General features: G+C 34.2%; 1 long non-coding RNA gene across 13 annotated transcripts; it reads left to right on the top strand.

The window, feature by feature from the left end:
• Nucleotides 1-5,556: 5,556 nt before the first annotated feature.
• LOC129924136 (uncharacterized) lies at nt 5,557-25,339 on the top strand. Of its 13 annotated transcripts, none has more exons than XR_008776071.1 (11): nt 10,519-10,692; nt 11,453-11,633; nt 13,023-13,106; nt 15,546-15,692; nt 18,187-18,345; nt 19,457-19,529; nt 19,770-19,910; nt 20,092-20,177; nt 20,685-21,126; nt 21,639-21,775; nt 22,103-25,339. It is a non-coding gene; the product is annotated as an uncharacterized LOC129924136 (long non-coding RNA). The 13 variants fall into 13 exon arrangements; XR_008776073.1 differs by having other exon boundaries at nt 10,521-10,664; nt 11,450-11,633; XR_008776074.1 differs by having other exon boundaries at nt 10,521-10,664.
• Nucleotides 25,340-25,966: the final 627 nt, after the last annotated feature.

The following is a 25,966-nucleotide window of genomic DNA, read 5'->3' on the forward strand; positions in this document are numbered from 1 at the left end:
TTTGTAAACTTTTGGAAATTAAATATTTTGTTTGGTATCAAACTAGGGAAAGAAATTGTAATTGATACATTTTTTTTTAATTAAAAGCATTTTAAAAGCAACCATGGTAACCTTCATAAGATACCCCCTATCTAACTGGTTCAGACAAGTGATAGGATCATAACCTTGAGAAAGCATGAAATTACACTAAATAAAAACAATTGTTAATATTTCTAATAGCAGATGTATTGATGTTAGTCTAGAAAAGTGATGCTCAACTTAATTCAACCTGCAGGCCATTTTAATTTCCAACACTTGTGTCACGGGTCATATGATCTAAAAGGTAATAAAATAAAATTGAACTGAAACTTTTTTATTAGATACCAGTGGATCTAGTACTTACATTAATCAATATTTTTACACATCAGAAAATGGCTTCATTTATCTACTTAAAATAAGAGCAACATTGTAGCTAACCTGACCACCTATTCATTTTATGGTCTCTTTTGATTAAATATTCCCATCGGTCCTCCAATCTATAGGCATAGTTTAACCATATTATATTCATGGCTCAAGCCAAAAATGTTGTCATGTTTGTTTTATAATGCCATTTATAGGTTGCTTTTTTTAAAAAAGAGACAATTTTTCTATACAAATTCAATTTGTTGGCTTTTTATCTTGTAGGCCTACTGTGTCATTGACACAGGAAAAAATCCATAAAAATCAATTTGGGTCATCATGTATTTAAAGAAATATTTAGCAAGGCTTGCTTATTTAAAAAGCAGATGAAAGAAAGCATTTTAAATACGACTTCAGAAATTGAAAAAAAAAGTAAATGTTCTTTCATTTTCAATAGAATTATTGGTCTGGTCTGTGAAGCATTACCCAAAAGTGCCACTTAATGTTTGCTCTAGACAATATTTTCAATTTATAATTAAGATTTACAACTTTTTTTATTTAATTGTGATTTAATTCAATCTGTGATTGTTATCCTGGTCAGAGCTCATCATTGAATATTAGGAGCATTTTTGGCACAGAGCTTAAAAATAATTTTTTTCAATTTCGACCTTTACAATGTGTGATGCACACAGGTTCTTGTTGGCACTGGATAGATCCACATGGAGAGAGAGCATAAAGGAAGGGTCTTGGATTGCAGATGCCATACCCAACAGCAGCAGGAAGAAAGGTGACAATGCAATGGTGCCTGGTGATTACATGGGCTCAACCTGTGACTACAGCTGTGTATCAAGGATTGGCCTCTTTAGCCACACAAGAAGTTGCAAAGGGAAAAGATCTTTTCTCGAGAAGTAAAATGCCACAGAAATGAAATCTTCAGGCAGCATCTAGATCTAAATGCATTAGAATCTATGTAGTAAATTTAAAGGCTGTTAGGGTTATTTTTCTTTCAGCAGCACTTGCAGGTAGTATTATTGGAGTTTCAGAAGTTGTTGATCTAGTTGTATTCAAAACAGGGCTGCAATCAAGAAAAAGAAATACAAAATGTTAATAAAAGAAATAATTCATTCGTCTGAAAGTAGACATCTAAATATAATGTTCTTTAAAAATCTATTGTTTATGTGTTAGTCAGTGCAACATGAGTCCTACTCTAGAAAATAGATTTAAAAAAAGCCTAGATTCGACTAAACGCCTAATCTGGGCAAAAGTCAGAGAGGAATGGAGAAAGACGGTCGACGAATCTTGCATGGTGCCCCAACGGTCAATTAGACTAAGTGATAGGTAAAGGTATAGAGATCTTATATTATGTTGCTTGATAACATTGACGTCAACAACATCACAGTTTCATAACTTATGATAATCTATGGATTCGTCTCTGTAATAGGTACTATAGAAACTGTCTACGAACATAAATCATGATAGCAGCATACAAGGACTGTCGTTAACTTCCAACCAACAATACAGACAATTAAAGATGCTGACAACAATGTTCAGGGTAGTATCAGAATCCACAGTATTGAACCAACGATGAATAAAAAAAAATAAAACAGTGAAACCCTATTGAAATAAATAACAGATTCCAACGTCTAAAAGTACAAAGACGAACGAATCCGTTCAAAGAGTATCGTACAATATAAAATACAACTCACCCTAAACAGGGGTCAAATAGTCCTAACAAGAATTAATAGGCTAAAATCCAAGGAAATTGGCACAGGCTGGCCAGTATTAAAAAAGACATGAATCATTCAGGACCACAAAAAAGTACAACTTGTCTATCAATTACAATATGACGAAAATGCTCTCAAAATAAGAGCTGATAAATTACGTCACAACAAGACTATGCGACAAGGAAAAAAAATTACATAAAATATTAATACAACGAATGACGTCATCGCCTATTTGATTGTGTTCATTTTTACAAAAATACTCAACAACATTACTAACTGCGACAAGCTTAATGGACCTCATTCACCAATCGTAAACAAACAACATTTAGCCACTTGGTGCTTTATCTCTTCTATATAATTTACGATCTCATGTTTAAATCATGATGGTTGTCACGTGACAGTTTTTTTCCATTGTTTTATCAATAAGATCACGTGACTAAATGTTGTTTGTTTACGATTGGTGAATGAGGTCCATTGGACAAAGTCTTAACTACATTGAATCACATATGTGTATGAGCTACTGTACGTAAGCGTTTATAGTGTATATGGTCTTCTCAAGTAGATCTGTAATAAAACTTGTAGAAGGTAGATATCTCCACAAAAGTCCTGCGTAGGACCTCCTGGCTCCACTAACACAAATCTTATCTGTAGGTTCTGCGCTAGCGTTTGAGTCAAGCATTCAGACAAGAAGTTTTCGTCGAGCTGACTTTGGAAGCGACTCTGACCTTGTTATAATGACCTTCAACTTACAAACACACACACACACACAAAAGGTAACAAAAAACAAGGATCTACGAGGATACAATTTACATTAAACTAATACATTGAAAGACCCCTGAATAGCCTGAATAAATTTGAGGCACAAATATAGGACGCTTTGCAGACCTCAATATGACGGACTCCAATGACCAGGGTGTCGACACACAAATCGATAAGCTTAAATATAGCTGGACGCTGGATGGCTGCCAGGTCGTGCGGTTTGCGCACTGGACTGTCGTTCAGATTTATCGATGGTCCAGGGTTCAAACCCTGCCCGCTCCCATCCCCCGTCGTCCTGCGGGAGGTTTGGACTAGGAAGTAATTATCTTCAACTCTGAAGGAACATCCGAAACATTTAAAACAAACAAACGCCGTAAACGAATTCTGCTATCTGGGATCCACAATTAAAGATGACCTGTCTCTAGAAGAGGAGATAAAAAAAACGCATAGGAAAGGCTGCCTCGACCTTCGCTAGACTCAGACCAAGACTTTGGGAAAACAATAAGCTAACTACGGTGACCAAAATGGAAGTCTACAAGGCATGCGTTATGAGTACACTGCTGTATGGCAGTGAATCATGGACCACCTACGCAAAGCAAGAGAGAAAACTGAACTCCTTCCATTTGAGATGTCTCCGTAGGATCTTGAATGTTACGTGGAAAGAAAAAGTGTGCAATACTGAGATCCTTGCGTGATCAGGTATTCGCAGCATCTTTACAGCCCTCAGACAACGCAGTTTGCGCTGGCTTGGACATGTTCGCCGGATGGAGGACAAGCGCATCTCGAAAGTCATCCTGTATGGTCAACTCGCGACTGGCACAAGAAAAAACTGGTCGCCCCCACCTCCGTTACATAGATGTAATAAAACGTGACCTCAAATCAGTGAACATCAATACTGACAATTGGGAAGACATAGCTCTGGACCGCAACAGATGGAGAGAGAGACAGTGACCAAGAAAGCTATGGACAGTGAAAGTACATGGGTCTCAGCTCAGGGAGAAAAACGTACAATCCGAAAAACGGCTCCTCTACCACCGAAGCAAAAGCCACCTTAACCTGCGATATCTGTGGACGGAAGTGTCTCTCCAAAATAGGGCTCCACAGCCACACGAGGAAGTGTGCTCTGAGATGAATCATAGTCGTTCTACGACTGAAGGAGGCCAATGAATGAAAATATAGAAAATAGAATAATAAACACAGATAGGCTACAGGGAAGTTCCACCAGTCCAAAAACAAAACAAAAAAAAAAAAAACAACTGGGGTAACAAAAGATACTCCAACAAGCGATAACAGCTTGAAAAATTGTATGCCTACAACTCAAAATATGCCCTCGAATACAAAAGTGTCCTTTTGATAAAGAACGAAATTTAAAAAAAAAAAAAAAAGCGAAGCAGCGAATAGAAAAACAAAATGTCACGAAATTTAGGAGGGACTGAACAAAAACAACATTAAAAAAAAAAAAAGCTTAGCGTACCAGCTGTAAAGGACCTCACACCCTCGAATAATTGTAAAACTAAAATAATACAGGCATATCGGCCAAAATTAAAACTGGCCAGTTCAGGTGTGTGGTCATTACTCGATCACTTGTAACTAAAATTGTTTATTCTACTTTGGCCGGCCACTTCGCAAAATGCCGGGTATTCCCTGGCCAATGCCCAATATGTGGATTCAAGTCTGTTAAGTAAGCGTAAGGTTGCTGTAACGATAATTTTCAGCTTGCTGCTTTTTCAAGAAAATGCCCTGCCTTCGTCACATCTGTGTGTGTGCGAAGCAGAACGTTTTGACACCGGGCATTTTGGTGCTCAATGTATTAGAATCATTATACATTTTCATTTATTATGTCTTTTAAAAAATGATCCTTTTCAATGTTTTGTATGTTTTCGGACGCCTCCAAGCGAGAGTGTGGCGGAAATGGAATAAATCGCCCTGGCTGTCTACAAAGATCAGTGTCAACCAAGAAGTGGTTCTCCCTACCCTTCTATAAAGATCGGAGAAATGGGTACTATACAGAAAGCAGATACTTCTTGAACGCTTTTCCCAATGACGTCTGCGCTCCTCCAGGAACATACGCTGGCAAGAGCCGCAAGACCGCATCACAAGCAGCGATGTACTTGTGAATGCGATATGGACATGATAGAGGGATTGCTTATAATAGTTTGACAGCGACGTTGGGCAGGGCATGTATATCGTACGGGGGACGACCGTATGCCAAAGGCAATCTTTTGGTAAGACGAAAGATGGTTGGAGTCTTTGGAGCAAGTATACAGCCATGCTTCACGCCATTCTTTACAGAGAAATAAGCTGATATGTCACCATTGTATCTGATTTGTTTCTTTTGAGACTCATGCTGTTGGTTCAAAATAGTAACTTGGAAGGCATCCGATCCAAGATAGTATCCTACACACGCCATCGCGTACTCACTATGTGTCAGATGTTTTGGTAGTAGATTCTAGTAGCAGTAGTTTTTTGGTAGTAGATTCTATATTTATAGTAAATTTACAATAAAGGTCATTCATGCGAGAGATACCAAACATTGTATTGGCCGGGTTTCTTAATGTGTTAGCTTGATTTTTACATGAATTGTTTCAGACACGGGAAAAAAGTTTGACCTATTTTTAGTGAAAGCAGACGTGTTATCATTGCAGTTCATGCGCGCACATATTTCTTTTCGATCATCTACTTTTTTTATAGAAATGTGCTTCAGTGAAGTTCAGATATTGGAATAATTAGATTCTTTAACAGATTGGATTATTATAATCATACGGGTATTACAGGCAAAGTTTGGATTATTTATTACGCAAAGGTAAGATTCTTTTTCTTAGAAGCTAAAAAAGAAATGACATGAATATCCAACTTCATGAAAAGATCTATCAAAAAATGTAGGCCTAAGTCAATATAAAAAAGACAACTTACAAATAATGAAAAAATAATAATACTGTATAAATGTCTCTGTCTCTCTTTCTATGTATAGGCCTATATAAAGCAATATATATACAGATCTATATACGCAGGGTTTTATTTGTGACGGAAGGCATCGATACGGCGTACCGGCACCTTTTTGAATGTGGGGAAAAAAATTATTACTTTTCTTGTATTTTAACGTATATTATTAATTTATTAGTAATTAAAAGTTAGGCAATCAATCACTCAGTGAAATGCTTATTGTTCTATTATAGTACATTATTGACACGAGACATAAATTCGAAAATTATTTGCATTACAAAGAGAGCAAAAGATTCCAAACAGATGCATATATTCTACTATTCGCATACTATGAATAACAGCACAATAAACCACTTTTTTTAAAGGCAAAACAAATCAAAGTCGATTAAAACTATTTTGTCATCTCAAAAAATTGAGAAACTATTTTAAGCTTACTTTATTTATGTATCATCATTTGTAACTGTAAGTGTTCTTACATAGCTTATATCAATTTACCCTATCTTAATGTTTTCTTGAGTTGATTGCTGAAACCTAACCCTTCCTGCCATAAATAGGCCTACTGCCAGTGGAAGTGTATTTTCAATGTACATTGACAATCAGTGAGCGAAGGCTTAATCTAAGCCTGAAACATAAAAATAGTGATATTTTTCAAATACAACATAAGCCCTGATTGATAAACTGACAGTAGACTATAATTAGCTACTTTATTTCAATAGTCAACCCTTTTACTGCTTCGATCCTATGTGTAATTTGACTGCAGCAATTTGAATATTTCGGGTTTGATATAGCTAGTGTGTTGTTGTTTTTTTGTTTTGTTTTATCATTGTATGTGTGAAGTTTCAAGTTTTTTAACAAATAAATTGCATTGAACCCAATTACTTAGTTTTGCTATAGCTTAATTTCATAAAATCCAACTAAACTTGAAACCGAACTTTAGATCCGACCGAACCGAACATTAAATCGAATATCAGCATGTCAAAAAAATTGGGGCATCTCGATTCTTTATTCGTGGTTTTCATTCTGTGGTAATTATACGTTTCCAAAAGATTCAAAAGGGACTAATCAGCTTTTTAAGTTTCGGAAATTTTCTCTCCCGCCTTGTGTCCTTGACATCAAATGTGACACAGTCAACTTCTATCTGCATTGTGGGCAGTCTTCTTAGCCACTCGGGTGGAACCATGCTCTTAATTTAAGCATGTGTGGGTTGACCCGACGTTTTTGATTCGCAGAGAAATTGTGTCTATTTTAAGGAACTATACAAAAACATTAAACGATAATATGAAACACAACAAAGTGCGTTTATATAAGTGCTTGTAGCAGTAGTGGAGGAAATGTTGCTTGAAAGAAGAATGCAGTTAAAACAATTACAAGGCGAGTGTAAAAAAAAATAATTAAAAGTGGGGTTGGTGAATCTTGTAAAGCAACTCCGCTAAATTCTTGGTATTTGTTCGCGGTCTTTGTCAGGATTCTTTATTAATAAATCGGCTCGCAATCCCTCCCACAAAATATTTAGAGGTTTTAAGTAATTAATTAGCACCAAACTATACTTTGTTACTAACAGGAGAATCTTTGTTTTTATAGTTTCAACTTAAACAGATATATTATAGATAGGCCTAAACATTTGACAGACGGTTCGAAAGCGTTAGCCTATAGATCCTATAGTTTGCCGTATTGATATCTAGATTTATTGATCTACACAGACAGTTATATGCTCAGAGCATTCGGGTAATCAGCCCTAGGGAAAAAATGTAACACTTTCATCCACATCCCTCCCTCTCTGCTCTAAACTGAACACTAAAAGTTGGACAGTAGACCATTAGTGTGTTGGATTGGTCAGATAGGCCTAGCGTGTATAGTCGATGTCTCGATACGTTGACTAGTTGCTATAAATGATGAAAAGACTGCCTTGTATTGAGTAGCGAACAAATAACATTTGTCAAGGAAAAATCTAGATCTGGATGTAATAAAACGGTTGCCTGAGCTAGCCAGGAAAACCAGTGACTTGGCAGAATTTAGGTCACTGGTTAATATGCATGACTTAATGCATGATGTGTATGACGTAATCATCTTCTTTTTTTTTTTTGAAGTAACGTCTGTATTGTATAAAATAAGATAAAACGGGACCTCAAAACAGTGAAAATTGATACTGGGAAGACATAGCCCTAGAACGCACTACGTGGAGAGAGATGGTGACCAAGAAATGTATGGACAGTGAAAAATCATGAACATCAGCTCTGGAAAAATAAATCGTGTTATACGAAAATGTCCGGCTCATCTAGATAGACCAACAAAGCGAAATATGCCACCTTAACTTGCGTAAAATGTGGACTGGAATGTCTCTCCACAATAGGGCCCCACAGGTATATACATGAAAAAGTGTTCTGCGAGAATAACCTTAGTCGTTGTACGACTGAAGGAGGCCAACACTTTTACACAGGTCAAGTGTGTCTTACCCCGCCCTATTTTTGAAAAAATGGATCTAGCGTGCAGCAGTTACGTGTGTGTAGGATTTTTGTAAATTTAAGATCTACTAGTGACTATTCTAATATAAGCTATCAGTAATACCGCGCTAAGATAATTATTTATTCTTAAACTGTATAATTATTACTGATTTTAAAAATAAAATTCGAATAAAAAAAACTGTGTGTCCTTGAAAAAAAAAAGACCACGCATTTCCCCTTTGTTAGCACCTCCTACCAGCACAGCTCTCTCTCTCTCAATATATATATATTGCCACAAAGCGCAATGTGTTGCAAAGACACTCCTTTGAAACAGATAATAATGTCATTGCAAATGGATAAAATAATACACTCAAACACAAACTCTATTATTCTGTTTACACCCCCTTTCTCCTTACACAATTCCACTTTCCAACATTTTCAGTGTAAAGTAACAAATCTCAAGACTCAATCCAGGCACAGCCATCAGACCAAGTCAAGACACACTAGAAAAAGTTCAGTGAAAGCGCAACACACAGGTATAAACCAGGCCATCTACACAGCCCCAAAACATTGCTCTAGTTTTTTTTGACAACAATGATGCTAGTGGGAGGAGCCAATTATTGATCGACCAAGTAGCTAAGGTCAAGCCGTTAATGAGGTCACAAACACTAAGCATGCTGGTACGTTGATGCTTTTTGTATGTGTGTGCGACAGACACTGAGCGTGCTCGAAGATACGTTTTTTTTTTTGGTCATCCAGGTGGCTTGGAGAAGGCGGAATTTATCTAGATTTAGATGTATAGGTAACACAGTTCACAAGCTATCATAGCTTTTTAGCCCCCCCCCCTCCGGAAAAATATTCAGTACTGACTTTGGGGCCTTATTCTTTTGTCAGACACTGACTGTGTTTAATATATATAGACTATATAGATTATAGATACTTAGAGTAAGATAGAGCAGCCCATGTTTTGTTTTTAGGTCAACCAGGTAAACTGATATGTCCTCGAATGCCTAGGCCTAGGGGATGGCGGGATTATCTAGATCTAAATACTTAATATAGACTATAATCTATACGTAGATCTAGATTAGATATATAGTCTATTTATAGTAGTCTAGATACTATAATACTAGATTTAGATATGTTCTTAGAATCTAGATCCAGAGCCAAATGCTACATTTAATGATTTTTAATCTAGATCTAGATGTATTGTATGTCTAAATCTAGAGCTAAATCATTCCCTTTGGGTGTCGAATGACTATTTGCGAGGGGTCGCCTAAGATAATTTTTTTTTTGGGTGGGGGGCTATTTTCATCGGAAGTTGTTTTTTTTTTAAATATATTTCTGTGTGTCTCTAACGCAGCGGTTCTCAACCTTTTAAGTTCGGCGACCCCTTTTTACAATCCCCCACTCTGCCGCGACCCCCCCCCCCCCCCCACACACACATACAGCAATAGTAGAGTAGACAATAACAATCCATATTTTCGATGGTCTTAGGCGACCCCTGGCAAATGGTCAATCGACCCCCAAGGGGGTGGCGACCCACAGGTTGAGAACCCCTGCTCTAACGTGTTGTAACAAGCATATGTGTTCTATAGTCGAAATACATTTATACTTTTAGATGACGTTGGTTTGGAAAATCATTCAGATTATATTATTACTGGACAAATTATGAAACGATCGTCAAGTATCAATAACATAACAAGTGGGAGTAATAGAGATAGATCTAAGAACACTGACAAAAAGCCAGGAGATACGAATGACACTTAAGTGAATGTATCATCAATGAAAGTAGACGTGATTTTTATTGGTAGTTACTTCTTTCTTTTCTCTTTTATAATTGTTATTTGAAAATGTTTGTTGCGGACCACATCTTCGTTGTTGCAGTATACTTTTTCAACAACCGAAATTACTGTCGATTAATTGCATCGTAACGCCATTGCGGAATGAAATATTTCTATGGAGATGATCTAATCAGGTAAATCACATTTACCTCAGCCAATGAACGAAAAAGATTGTATGGTTGGGGTCGCCGTCTAGTTTAAAATTGGATTAGGGGGTCGAGGAGCTAAAAAGGTTGAGAACCGCTGGTCTAGTCTATATAGAATTATAGATCTAGATCTAGCTCTTTATCTCCCAAGCGACGATAATAGCGTCGGTCATTTTTGTAAAAGCCGATTAAGCGTCAACATTGTCGTCGGTGCAGTTAAACATCTTTGTTTCGTTCCTATTCTTGGTTAATGATTTTAAATGCTTATATTCTAAATCTACGTGATTTCCGCTTGCAGAAGAGTTCACGGTTTACTTCCTTCAACGTGGTTTTAATATTACAGAAAGTCGTCTTTTTTTTTGTTGTTGTTTATGTTTGGAAATGGGTCGATCCTCTAAAACTTGTAGATCTAAATTATATTCAGATCAACATGTAAAAGACCTTATTGATTCAGATAACAGTGATTTGTTTTAACTGTTCATTGTGATAGTTTTACTAGTTTTAGTGTCAGTGTTACTAACTAATGACTAATCATGACTAATGAGTAGTAGATCTAATACTTTAATTAATAGTCTGTCTAACTCTAATAACTGGTGACTGGTCTAATACTTATACTACTAACTTAGTCTTAGTAACTAGTAGTACTGTTAGATCTAGATTATTCTAGATCTAGATTTTTGATCTGAATCTGATAGTTCATAAGGCTTATGATAAGCTGATGAACCTGCCACGACCCTCCTAAAAACTAGACATATTAGCGCAAAGAATACATCTAGATTTCTAGATTAATCTAGCTAGATTCTGGCCTGTTTCAACAAATTTGAAAAATGCAGAGATACGTACTAAAACAGAAAGCAATTTTACATACAGTAACATATATTCCTTCCAATAAGATTATAAGTCTAGATCTACTAATTAAGAACATTTTGCAAACTAGAACCTTGTTGATCATAGATCTAGATCCATTACTCTACTCTGGGCTACTCTTTTTTAATTTAGCCATGTCTGTGTCTGTATCACCAAACTAGAATTTAATATATTCTGGCTAGATTTATGCATGCCATATGCTTATCTGTATGTGTAAACAAAAAATATATTATTTTAAAATATTTACACTGTCTTCTTTCTTTTAAAATTTGATTATACTTGTGATAATGACATAACAGTGCATGCTATATCAAACATGATTATAGACTTTCTATATGGATTTTGCTCAGCAGATAGACTTACAATATATCAGGCTTTAAGCACTTAGCTGGATAAAAGAAGTAACAGAAATGGGCCTATCTTTCTAAAATGAGTTTAGAGAGAAAAGTATTTTATCAGCAACTATATACCAGCTAGACCAAACTTTTTTTGTCATTATACCAAAGATGGCCCACATTTAATTATTTATAAGAAGTAAGAATGATTATCACATTTTCTTAAACGCAACAAAAAAAAATAACTTTAAAATAAAATACCACTACAATTTTAAAACTATACACATCCAGGGGCGGACTGGCTATATAGGCATTCAGGCAAATGCCCGGTGGGCCGGAACCCAATTGGGCCAGTAGGGGCAGTGGAAGGGAAGCATGAATGCCACCAAGACTAGTAGTAAATTGTAAAAAGATTATATAATACTCTTTTATAAAAAAAAAACAAAACAATCAGAGCGTCATGATTGTCTAAGCGTATTAAAGGGCTACTTGTGTAATGCATTTTCCGAAATAATGTAATAGCCTACATCTGTATACACAGTGGCGTAGCATCCATGACGTGAAACGGTTTAATGAACCTGGGCCCACGACCAATAGGGGCCCATAGCCGCAAGTCATTCATTGCGCTTGTGTCAATGACTAACAACCAAAGCCCACTAAAAGGGAAAAAAAAATTAAAAGATGATTTTTGAAAAAAGCTATCCAAATATCTTCAATTTTGTATGTATGCCTAAGGAGCTGCTTTCATCCCGCTTATCTAAATGGTGACTAGCCTAATCACAATGTGCGTTAACAACTTAAGCTTGATCTTGAATGATTCCGTCAGCTGTGTTCAAGAAGTTGCTGCTGTCTATTCTTGGTAAAAAATGCGTATGTGTTTTATGCTCACAACATAGCAAGATGGGGTGTCTTAAATCTAATATGGAGAGTAAAGTCTCTATTACACTTTGAAAAGTTTTGTCCTACAATGTGGTCATCAAGAAAGGATGCTCTAACAAAAATGAGATTCAGTTATTTTGATGTGCTCAAGATACTATACTCCCAAAAGGAAAAAGAAGGTCATGAAGCTACAACTCTTAGAGTGTAATTAGAAACATTCAACACCGTTGAAATGAAATGATAACGACCAGAATACCAATAACATGGCTTTATTCCACAAAATTAGACCACAGTAAACAGTGAATGAAACCAGCACGTCTCGCATAACACTGATGCAGTCTATACACACACATACACACTGGACATGAAACACACACACTGGGCATGACCTTTTGACATGCTGGACGCACGCAGAAAATCAACTCAGTTACACTACAACCTTATTTGTCAGCTTATCAAACTTAGCATAATGATTTTGAGGAGATGTATAATTCGATCTCCCTCATATGGCATGTTGGGGGCCGGATTGCATAGAAATGCCTGGGCCGGTTTTGACTTCCAGTCCGCCCCTGTATGCATCCATCAAAGACTTAACAGTTTATTAATATTCAATAATTTCCAAATTTATCAATATTGCTGATATTTATGTGTTGTTGTTTTTTTCAGTATAAAACACAATTAATGGAATTTTTAAAAACTTCTTTTACAGATGCTCAAGATGAAAGATGTCTTAAGGACAATTTACTTTTCAAACCTGAAACCTAAAAACCAAAATATAAATACTCGGAATCAGGTAATTGTAATGTATAATCAAAATAAAGTATGTTTTGAAGTTATGTCCTATTCAATTTATATGATGCATATGTCAATGTGTATTAGCAGATTGCAAACTAGAACTAAATTATGGACCGGTTTCCTTTTTCACCAGTAGTGACTTTCCTTTTATACACCATATCTGTGATCCAACCTTCAAAAGTAGCATCTTAGTCTTCGTACAAGTATTACTTCAGTCAGTACAAACACATTGTCCTTAACACAGATCAACATATTTTAATGTAAAATACAAATATTCCAAATTGCTTTCTCATCAGTAAGTTAGAAAAATATTCTACTAACATTTTGTAAAGGGATTCGATTAGGATAAGGTACTGTTATAGTCAATAGTTTTTGGCACATCAACATTTTATATAGATTGTAGAAATGATGCAGGGCTTAGAAAGGCTAAAACTGATCAAGTTTATATTCCTGTGTAAGATGCGTGTCATAGAGAGGGATGTAATCTAATAGAATTGAAGTTGTTATAACAAATTAGAATAAATCCATTCTAATCTGACTTCAGAATCCTATGCAACTTGAGCAAAGATTTAACATAGTAAAAGTAGATCTGAATAAGACTGATTTGGTTGTGTTTGTCAGGGTGAGAAAGTTTTTAGTTCATAATTATCAGCTTGCAAATTCTTCATAGGGTAAAAAAACAAATACTTGGGTGGACACAGATCTTGAAAACTGCTTTAACAATTTTCGTACAAATTTGACCATTTAAGTATAACTTGGGGAAAAGAATAATCAGCTAATTGGCGCACTTGAAAACTCTGGTTTGACCTTTATATTTTTCAAAATATAAATATCTTACAATTAAATTTGGTCTGGAGGTCTAGATAATCTATATCCTGAATACACATACATCAGCAAAGTATTCCTGCATATATTCATGTTTGTTTGTAAAATGTTTTACATGTTTCGGATGTTCCTTCAGAGTTGAAGATAATTACTTCCTAGTCCAAACCTCCAGCAGGATGACGGCAGATGGGAGTGGGCAGGGTTTGAACCTGAGACCATCGATAAGTCTGAACGACAGTCCAGCGTGCAAACCACATGACCAGGCAGCCATCCATCAAAGAGTTCAATTAATAGAATATTTTGCAAACTAGAACCTTGTAGATCATAGATCTAGATCTATTAAATGCTAGTCTAGGTTACTCTTTTTTAATTTTGCCATGTCTGTCTGTATCACCAAACTTGAGTTTTATATATTCTGACTAGATTTCCTGTGACATTTTACGTCTAGAGAGACGATCTTTTCCCTTTGCAACTTCCTGTGTGACTAAAGAGGCCAATCCTTGATACACACCTGCGATTGCAGGTTGGGCATATGTAATCACCATGCGCTGTTGCATTTTCACCCTTCTTTCTGCTTCTGTTGTGTATGACATCTGCAATCTGTGACCCTTCCTTTATGCTCTCTCCGTGTGGATCTATCCAGTGCCACCTCTTCCCAGCTGCTAGTGTCAATTTTGAAGAGCTTCATGTCGCGTTTGCATACATCCGTATAATGTAAAACTGGGTGACCAGCGGCTCTCCTGCCTTCTATTAGATCGCCATACAGAATGTCCTGTGGAAGTCGACCTACTGGCATTCTACGAACATAGCCAAGCCAGCCAAGGCGTCTGCTGCTGATAACAGAGCGGATGTCCTGGCACCCTGCTCTTCGTAGCACTTTTTCATTGGTTATCTTATCTTGCCACCTTATTTTAAAGATGTGCCTTAGACCATGAGTAGGCTGACCATGTTTCACTTCCATACAGCAAGGTGCTCAACACACAGGTCCGGTAGATTAGGGCTTTTTAGTACTGTTAGTCAGCAATATGTTGTCCCAGACTCTTTTCTGCAACCGTGACATGGTGGCCATTGCCTTGGCTATCCTGTTATTAATGTCTTTATCCAGTAGAGTGTTGCTGGATATGATGAAGCCAAGGTAACAAAAGTGATCAACTATTTCTAGTGGTTGGCCATTAATGCTTACTTGGTGCAGTGTTTGTGTTTTGGACAAGTATCTTAGTTTTGCTTTGACTGATGTTTAAGCCGAACTTCTGGCAAGCAGCAGATAGTTTGTCAACAAGAGACTGTAGCTGAATATCAGAATCAGTCACAATAGCTGCATCATCAGCATACAAGAGTTCCCTGATGAGTAACTTCTTAACCTTGACTAGATTTATGCATGTGCTTAACAAGGATTTTTCAGGTATGGGGGGAGGGTGCGCCTTGGGGCGGGTAAAAATTGTTCCTTTTTAAAAGATTTATTATCAGTAATTAAGAGCAAAGTAATTGCTCTTACAAGAAGTCATCAGCCCCATAAGAAAGAAAGTCTTTTTAAAAAAAAAATTGTTGTTTATTATTAAATCTCCTGTATGTGCCATGGAAGGTAATTTTTTAATTTTAACTATTTTTAAAGGTATTAACTATCCACCTCTTGTGAAAATATTGGCTACTGTCAAGGCTTACATTGAATCTCTACCACTTTTAGATGAGCCAGAAATGTTTGGGCTCCATGAGAATGCAAACATAGCCTTTCAGTTGAATGAAACCAATGCTATACTTGGTAAGTCTTTGTTTTGCTAATGCTAGTATAGAAACATAAACAGGCGCAATTTACTGCTATATTATAATATACACACACTTACACTGGTTTTGTTCTGAAATACTTTAGTTTAGAAAATAATTCATTGTCATATAATCTTTTTTATACTGCTTTATTATGGCTTACAACATTGTAGCCATTGTTACATTTATATGTGTATTTATGTTTATGTATGTTGTGTGTGTGTTTGTTTGTTTTCTTGTAGTCTACCTTGTTCTATTGTTCAGTATGTTCACGGTTTACTCTTAAGTGTGTCAGTTGTGTGTATTCACTGTGTATTAGTCTCTGCTGGTTGTTCTCTCCTTGTTTCATGTTAATAAAAATGGAGTGTAAATTTTAAACATCAGTATTGTTAGTGTAGTTAACATGGAGGCAGCTTTCTAAAAGTTCTAAACTGGAAGCTGTAAGTAAAACTAACTTTAAACCAAGAATTAACCCTCCACCTCCTTTAAGTGTGAAGAAAGGGTGTGAGGAATGGAAGCTTTTCAAGCAAATGTGGCTGAACTATTGCACTATAGAGAGAATAAACGATATAGATGAAGAGTATGCCAAAGCACTGTTCTTGCACACTATTGGCCCAGAGGCATTGGCAGTATACAACAGCATCACCTTTAAACTAAAGCACAATGTTCAAGACATAATATGTGCATTTGAGCAATTTGCAATTTTTGCAACCATATGGAAGAGTCATTAATAAGAGACTGAATGGTAGTTGTTGGCATCAGAGACACAAGGACAAAGAAAGAACTCTTACAAGAACATAAACTAACACCCAAGACTTGTATAGAAATCTGCAAGGCAAATGAAGCTGCTGACTTGCAACTAAAGGTACTAGAAACAGGTACATCTGATGCCTCACCTCCTCAGGATGAGGCGTTCGCTGTTTTGTCTCGCAAAAATATTCTACAACAGAATGCTGCTCATAAACAGCGCAAATGTAAATTTTGTGGACAAAATCACCCATTTAAAAAGGAACTGTGTCCTGCATGGGGTAAAATATGTAATATCTGTAAACAAAAAAATTGTTTTGGCATTCAATGCAACCAAAAGAAACTGCAATGTGTACAGGAGGACAGTGATGATTGTTATTCATTATCTTCTAGTGATGAGGCTGTGCTTGCTGTACAAGGTGGACCAAACAATAAGATCATAAAAGCTGAAATGATCATAGCTGGTGAGAAGATTGTGTGTCAGATTGACTCAAGTGGGAAGGTACAACTCGTAGTACAAAATCCAAAGACCAACAAGAGATATCGTGTTGATTTCGTGGTTGTGAAAGATGACTTAACTCCCCTGTTAGGGAAGAAAACGTCAGAAAAAATGGGACTAATTACAATAAACTATCATACTTTTGAAAGTGTTGATAAGCCTCTACCAAGGTTATCGACAAAAATAGTTGAACAGTTCTCTGATGTATTAGATGATCAGCAGGGTGAATTACCTGGTGTTGTACACTTAGAAGTGAATCCTGTCATAACACCAGTTACATGTCCATCTGGTCGTGTACCTTTAGCTATGCAGGCTAAAGTAAAGTCTGAGTTAGAACTGCTAACAGAAAAAGGAATCATTGTGCCTGTTGATAAACTTACTGACTGGGTCAGTTGAATGTGATTGCAACTAAAAAATCTGGGAAACTCTGTATCTGTTTAGATCCTTGTCCTCTCAGCAAGGCACTTAAAAGAGAATGTTTTTCCCTTCCAGTAATGGAAGACTTGCTTCCTAGAATATCTGAAATCCTTTTCATATGTTATACTTTTATGCAAACAAGGTTTACTATATAGTAACTAAAGAATTTTATATTTACTGATTTTTAAATTCATATTAGTTAAAAGATTATTGGATATTTGTACATCAAATCCATGTCTAATTTATAGATCATCTTTTTATGAACAATTATCAATACAAAAACAGAATAGTTTCACCAACTTACACTAGAATCCAACTAAAATTCTAATCAATTTACACTAGCATCCAACTCATATTCTTATCAATTTACACTAACATCAAACATATTTTGCTTTTGATCTTACTAGAAAAGTTTTTATGAATATTTACATCTTACAAATATCCATATGTTAAGCTTTACATGTTCATTAAAGACTTACTTTGCTAAGTTATTGGTTTTCCTTGTTGATTAGGCAACTCGTTCTTTGCTGTAATGGCACTAGAGAAGAAGAGCACTTTTTTAAAAATTCATATGGGGAAATGTGACTTTCTGTGTATTTTATTAGATTGTGTTTTTTTTTTTATCTGACAAAGCTCACAAATATAATTGCTCTATAATTTAAAAAAACAACAACAAAGACTCACATATTTTAACTAAGTGCAGTGATAAAGAAATGGTTTTAAGCCATTAACCTTAGTCACTGTCTCATATCAAGAAACTTGTCATAAGTTTTTTTCAAAGAATCTTGTAAGAATTTACTTAAGTGTCATATTACTCTTTAAATTACAGGTCTTATGGTGTTGTCTTATGGGAACTGTTGACAGAAGAAGTACCCTACAAAGATGTGGATTCTTCTGCTATCATCTGGGGAGTGGGAAGCAATATCCTTCACCTTCCTGTTCCAGGCACTTGCCCAGAGGGCTTTAAATTGCTGATGAGGCAGTGCTGGTAAAGTATTTTTATCTGCTTATGATTTAAAGAACAGTTTCTTTTAAGATAACAAGCTAGAGATTAGAATGTTATGCAGTCTTAGGGGAGATCCTTTTTCCAGAAGCATGCTTTTTTTTTGGGGTGGGGGGCTATATATGCTTGCAATCTAGCAATTCACAATAGCAAATACATTTTTAACAGCTATCCTATCAACAATTTATCCTGCCATTATAATTTTATAATTGAGACTTTAACATGTCTAGTTTTCCCTTTTTTTTGTTTCATTTTGTCAGATTAAATAAAAACAAACAAACATTGTCTTTCACATTAGAAAAATTTCAATACATAAAGATTAGAGGCTTAGGAAGCTCTAGAAATCACATTTTAGGATCAAGTTCTAGGATCATATTTCAGATCAAGCAGGTGCTTTGTAAACAAAATTCAGATTGAGTCAATTCTCAGATTTAAAATTCTAATCAAGCCCCTTTAGTTAGCTATCCAAGGGGTTTATGCCATAGAGCCACACATCCCACAATTTAGTATTAAGACATGTACATTAAAGGATGCAGCTTAGGATGAAACTCATTCATTAGTCACAAACATTATCCAAATATAAATCCCTAGTGCACCATGTCCTTCTTTCTTTTTGAAATTAATATAGATCATTGAGAAGGGATATAATGAGTAGATAGCATTGTATAAAAAAATGTACAAGATTTAAATTCATTTATTGATTAAAATGAAAGGATATGTGAAGTGTAATCACTTTTTTTTCAATAAAATAATTTGCACACCAAACCAATGAGTAATACCAGAGAATGTAATTGTATTATCTTCCATAAAAAACATTAGCTTACAAAGATGGCAGGCTGATTCCTAATATTGTTTCATAAACTTTGCTATGAAAGTTATCAAAAAGATTTCCAAGGTTTACCTGTTTATTAATATCCTTGATTAAGAGAGAGTTAAAACAAATAATTAATAAGGGGAATATGTTATAATATGTATGAGACTAATCAGATATTAAAGAAACATCACAGATTTGAAAATTTGCCTTTTTTTTTAAATATTGTAAACTTTGTTTCAATAACCTGAATGATGACTGCAACCCAACTTGTATTATTTTCAGGTATTTTATGCCTCATGGTATTACAGCGGACCATCAAGGAAATATTTGGTTAACAGATGTAGCAATGCATCAGGTAAAACATTTCTTTGTTGTTCTTCTCAACATGTGTTAAACAAATTGAATTGATCTTATTGACAACATAAAAGCTTTAAAAAAAACACAAGAATTCTAACACTGAATATTATAGCACTTGATATCAGATGAAAAAAAATGTAACAAAATAATTAATTTGTTTTAGTTATGTAAGATTGATTTCCTTCACTACTGTACTTTCTTTTGGTCTACAAATTAATACAATTTTGTTTCTCTTTAGGTTTTTAAAATACCACCAGGTCAGACTGTACCAAAAATGACACTAGGACAGAAGTTCCAACATGGTGAAGATACAAATCTTTTTTTGTAAACCTACTGATGTAGCTGTTCTTATGTCTGGAGAGTTTTTTGTATCTGATGGGTAATACTAGGCTTTGCAATTAATTGTAATTATATATTGTGTCAGCAAATATTGCTTTAAATAAATGAGTCCATTGATACTGATTAGGCATTAAAAAATATATTTTAAATTTGAATTTTGAATTATGTAAAAATAATCAAATCTTGATTGTTTTATTACAAGCCTACTTTTTGTAAAACAGGTACTGTAATAGCAGAGTTCTGAAATTTTCCAAAGATGGAACTTTTTTGATGTCCTTTGGGAAAAGGAATGTTCAGTTTGGTGCAGGTAACTTCCTAAATATATATCTGATTATTAGTTTGATGTGCATGATTTTCAAGTCATGTTTCATGATAACAATTTAAAACTATAAAACCAGATACCATATGAATTGTATTCAATAGCCACATTTTGTGGTATGCCCTTCGAACTCATCAGGATTGTTTTGAGTTTGAACACTGCCATCCCCTGTCATCCTGCAGGAGGTTTGGGTTAGAACATAGTTATGTTTAGTTCTGAAGGAACATCCAGAACTTAAAAAAAATATTAAACAAAATAAAGATTTTAAGCTAAATAAATTAGGTTACATAAATGTGCTTAGCTTGGTTGGTTTTTCCCCTTATCAGCATTTTATAAAGTTCAAACTATGTTTCTACTGGTACATAGCTAATAGAAGATGAGACTTCATTATTTTGTAAACAAAGAAAAATGTGACAATATCACCATTAATATTTTATTGTAGATTTTGGTCAGTAGTTTGCTGCATTATCAAACAGCTCATTTTTTGTTCTATAGGAGGTTTACTGTATGCTGTGAATGGTCCTGCTTTTGATGGCCCCACTGATACACTGTCCAGGGTTTCACATCAGACATAAATACTGGAGATTTGTTGGAAATGTGGAATGTACCAGATGTAAAGTTCTATTTCATGTGACAACAAAACTCAGCTTAGTTTAACTACAAATAGCTAATCTCTCTCATTGTAACATAATTTATCAAAGTTATGTTTTATTTATTTATTCTTATTCAACTTTTACAAAGTAAAAATGTTTTGAATGTATTGACCTCGTGGGAAACTACATTAAAATCTCCACAATCTTTCAGAACATGCGAAACTCACATTATGTAGCAGCAGATCCAGTAACACATAGCATCTATGTAGGGGAATTGGACCCTGAAAGTGTTTGGAAGTTTAGCAGACCTGTTACAGTACAGTCAAGTTCACAGCATAACAAAGGTAAATAAGGAAGATTGCTTTCACATTCACCTGGTAATGAATGTTGATGTGAATGTTCATTTGTAAAGTCTGTTATTAGTTTATAATTGGCTGTTAAAAAGTTTGCATCAGTATTAATCTAAATATGTACTTGTGATCTGTACTACTCTCTGAATGAAACGTCCTGGACTCTTTTATTGTCTATAATTTTATCACTTTCCTTAGAGACATGTAAAAGCAAATTGAATCCGATTAGAAGTGCAAGCGATGATTGTAATACAGAAAGAAAATCTTTTCAATAATTGAATTTATTGTGTTGAGTGGTCATTGTGAACTACTAGCTTACTCTTTATTAGAGCAAAGAAAATGGTAGAAGTAAAATAACTTAGACTTTGCTTCGGCTCAACTGAAGTTTACAAATAGCTGTGTAGATTTTTCAAGAAATTTCCTAGTTTCATAAGGTGAAAAGTAATTTGTGTAGACATCTTAGGAAAAGCTACAATGCCTTAACTTTATTCAATTTTATGCCACAGTTGAGGAAAGTACTCAGAGCCAGTTACTGTCAGCAATCCATTGGACCAGAGTGAAACCAATACCACAGAGTTGTCTGAGGCTATCAAAGATAGCAGTGATGTCTCTCCCTCTGTCATCAATTGGCATCTTACTTGTGGTACCAGTCATCTTGTTGCTACTTCTAGTCAGGGCACATCAGTCTGGTGTTATAAATTTTTTTTTAGTTTTAGTTTTTAGCTAGATTCAATGAAATTTAAAACATTTTTTATATTATTAAATTACAGAATTTTTAATCCTTTCCTCTAGTTTAATGATGAATACTATAAAATGAAATAAAAATTATTGGGCGGTTTATAATATATTCAGGTCATTTAAAAACCTTTACAACATAACAGGCATTTAATTTTTTAAATTCTTTTTGTTAAAATTTGGATGTTTTCTACAATTTAATATTTGTTCTTTCTTTTTTTTTTTTTTTCATTAGGAAAATTTAAATGTTATGGACATGGAAAGAAGGGAAAGGTTTTTAACCTTAAAGGCTTTACTTGGCATTCTCATAAAGGCTTTGATAGACTTAGTACTGAGGAAAGTGATCATGAGGTTGACCCAGATGATTTAGATGATAAAGACTATTTGACACCTCCCAAGACGAATAAAGCATAGCCTCAAGTTCAAGGCTGACTAAATTGTGTAAATTAATCTTTTTTTTTCTTTGTTATTAGTTGGTCATATCATAATATTCTGCCTTTACAGTCAGGGTTTAAACTTGTTTACATGTTGAATCTGATACCAACTAAATCTCATAAACACATAATTAACCATAGACCCACCTCATGTAAAAAAAAAATGTTTTGTAAAATGTTTTACATATTTCGGATGTTCTTTCAGAGTTGAAGATAGTTTACTTCCTATTCCAAATCTCCCGCAGGACGACGGGGGATGGGAGCGGGCAGGGTTTGAACCCGGGACCATCGATAAATCCAAACGACAGTCCAGCGTGCAAACCGCACGACCAGGCAGCCATATTACATGTTATTAGTTGTAAGTTGTATTACAATAACTAAGTGATTTTGAGCTCATAAAATTTCAAAATAAAATTATAAAATGCTTTTGTCATTCTAAAAAAGAAAAAAAGATTACTATGTTGGATTTTTTTTGGATAGCAAAGGCTATTTGACCTTTTTATTTCAATATGTGATATCAAAATTTTTAATTCATTAATTTGTTTAATATTTGTCGAAAGTTTGCTTTTGAATAAAATATTTATCAGCATTATTATCATTTAATAAGTATATTTTGTTTTTTAATTTTATGAATGATTTGATGTTAAAATGCCAGGTCATTTACAAAGCACACGCCTGCCAACTTTCTTTTTGCATTGATTCTCAAAACTTAATTAGCTACCAAATGATTATTTGCTCACTTGGTTGTGATGATTCAACATTCCTGTTATGTTCCACCATTTCCTTCTTCAATTCTAAAGCTGGCTTTATTTCATCTAGTGAACGTACCATTAGTGTTAGTGACCCTGGCAAACTAGCCATTTTATGCACAATTTTAAAATGTTCATATGGATAATATGGTTAGTTTTTTTATAGCATTTTTGACTACATGGAGTTCCAGACAACTTTCCATGTTGCTGGTCCCTTTCTCATGTCATTATTAAATCTTATTTAAAAAACAAAAAAAACTTGTTAGATGGTAACATTGTCCAAATTGTTACTAGTTTTATGTAATGTGTTTGAAAACTATGACTTCCTTAGATTGACTACTAGACGCTCATTCATGTATTGCATTTCTTTATTTTAAAATCTTGTTAAGGCTTGTTTAAAATCTCTCGACACTCAACTTTTTATGCCATATTACAATGTTTATTTGTTAATTCAATTGTTTAGTCAAATGTTTGTTTTCCAAAGTGTTACTATTTGGTGCAATCAAAATATTTAGTGGCATTTTACATACAAACACTGGTAGTTGAAATCAGTAGCACATTTTAGCTAATTTCTGATGAATCAAAATAAAAATGTCATGATATAAAAATAATTTTAAATTTAAAAACCTAAATGAAAAAAATTGTATTTTTTGTAAATATAGTTACAGTTATATTGAATAGAATTATTTATGTTAGCAACTTTTGAATGCATCACATAATTTTAATTTGACACAGAAACTGAAAATCATTTCAATTAAAGATTGTTGACTGTTGTTTCACCTCAGATGAATTGATTACATTTTAAGAGGTTATCAGATATTTATATTATGACATACAATTTTTTTGTTATGTTATGAGTTGTTTTTGTTTTTATTTTCTACATGTTCAGGGTATAAAGTTCTAGTGCATACATACGTAGATTTCAACCCACATTTTTTTAGTTCTTACTTATGTATTTACATACATGTACTAAGAACTAATATGAAATTACAACTTAATCATTTTTTGTGTGATTTTTATGTATTTGAACCAATTTTTATTTTAAATTAGCACAAGTTAAATCTGTTGATCAGAATTTTTTTCCTTGGTAATAGTTATATTTATACTCAAACCCATTTGATGTTACTTCTGCAAAGATTTATAGACACTCAGAGGAAATGATATTAGCATGGTAGACACAGTTAAACTTTTAAGGCAGAGTTTTGGAATTAAAGCTAAAATTTTAAAATAAATCAAAAACATTGATAAACAAGCTGTTTACTGCTAGTTTAGTGCATCAATCCATTGTCTGCTTTTGATTTAGTCTTTGGTTCTTGATTTCTATGCTGCACTGTCAATAACTTTACTTTTTTTAAGCAGTTCTATTAATCTCTTTCAAATACTATTTGCTTGTACTAATCAGAATGTAAGATTTAATGGGTTTGATATTTGTTTCAACTGGTGATGGTCCCCCTAAAGTATTGTATTAGTACTTCAAAACTTACTTATGTACAGTTTCATTAATCAATTATATTTTTAGGCTGTTGAAGGTTTATCAATTGATTTTTTTTTTTATCTGGTGGAGACATTTAACCATTTTGTTTTTGCCACAAAAAAAAAATTCAACTTGTCTGTTGTGAAAAATGAAATCAAAAGTGAATGATCATCTAGTCTTTGAAAGTTCAAAATATTTGTACTACTTTATTGATGTCATGTACTCACATAATATTTGTGTGTTAGTGTTTGTCTTAACATGTTGATGTTGTTTTGTGATATCTACATCAACATTGTCTCTTGTTGGTGGGGTATGCAAGACATTGGTTCTATGCTGTTGGTAAAAATTTCTCATCCTTCATTGACTTCCATTGTACTCCACCTTGCACTTAGAGTGTTTTATGGAGTGCTAGAAATCTAAAAAGTATCCCAGTCATAATAGAAGTTTATAGATTTTTAAAACTTACCACATTCAGAGCATTTCATTTTTACTTTGCTCTTTTTTTTATTGTGTATGTTCTTAATTGTAATCAACATCTGACAGTGCTACATAATGTTTTATTTAATGACTGAGCATAATGCTTAATTTGATTTTAATGTGGCTAAGATTCAAGAAACATGTTTATAAGTTCATTGCTAAAAACACCTGGTGCAGAGTCAATGACTTTCAAAATAGGGATGTCATTTGTTTCTCAAATGTTAGTAGCATAGAAAACATAGACTGTGTGGTCTATTTATCTTAATGTGTGTTTGATGTATTGTAAGTGATCATATGTAACAGTTATGGGTATAGAGAATAAAATACAAAATATTTAACTCATTATGTTGTTTCATTTTTCTTAAATAGATGATCAGACTTGAATTAATCCACCATTATGAAACTGCCAATCATACCTGCTTAAGCACAATTTAAGTTCCCTCAGACTGACTTTATTAAAGCTCATCTTGAGATAAAAATAAAACTTGATCATTTAGCTTTAAAAAAAATAATAACATGCTTCTCTTGAGGTTAAGAAATTAATATCTGATTAATAGTTAATGAATGTGAGGGTAGGTTATGTTGACAGTGCAGTGTGAATAATCAAGATCAAATAGCTCTTAGACCTGAGTGGACTTATGTTTTGAAATTTCATACCTACATCATAATGAGAAAGTAATGTTCTCATTTCACTAATTAAATATTTGAACCACAAAGCAAGGAATCTTTAAATGCAGACAAATATCAAGTAATTTTTGTGATTATTTTACAAAAAGGAATGATAAATCTTCATTTTCATTTCTTAGTTGTAAAACATGTAAAGAGATTTAAGTCAATTTGAAACATGAGAGTTTTGATACCTGCTGCTGAAAAACCTCTTTACCTATCCCTTAGTCTGTTGGACCATTGGGGCACCATGCAAGATTTGTTCACCATCTTTCTCCTTTCCACTAGTCTTTTACCTT

This window comes from Biomphalaria glabrata, unplaced genomic scaffold (genome assembly GCF_947242115.1).
Source record: "Biomphalaria glabrata unplaced genomic scaffold, xgBioGlab47.1 scaffold_20, whole genome shotgun sequence".
NCBI lineage: Eukaryota > Metazoa > Mollusca > Gastropoda > Planorbidae > Biomphalaria > Biomphalaria glabrata.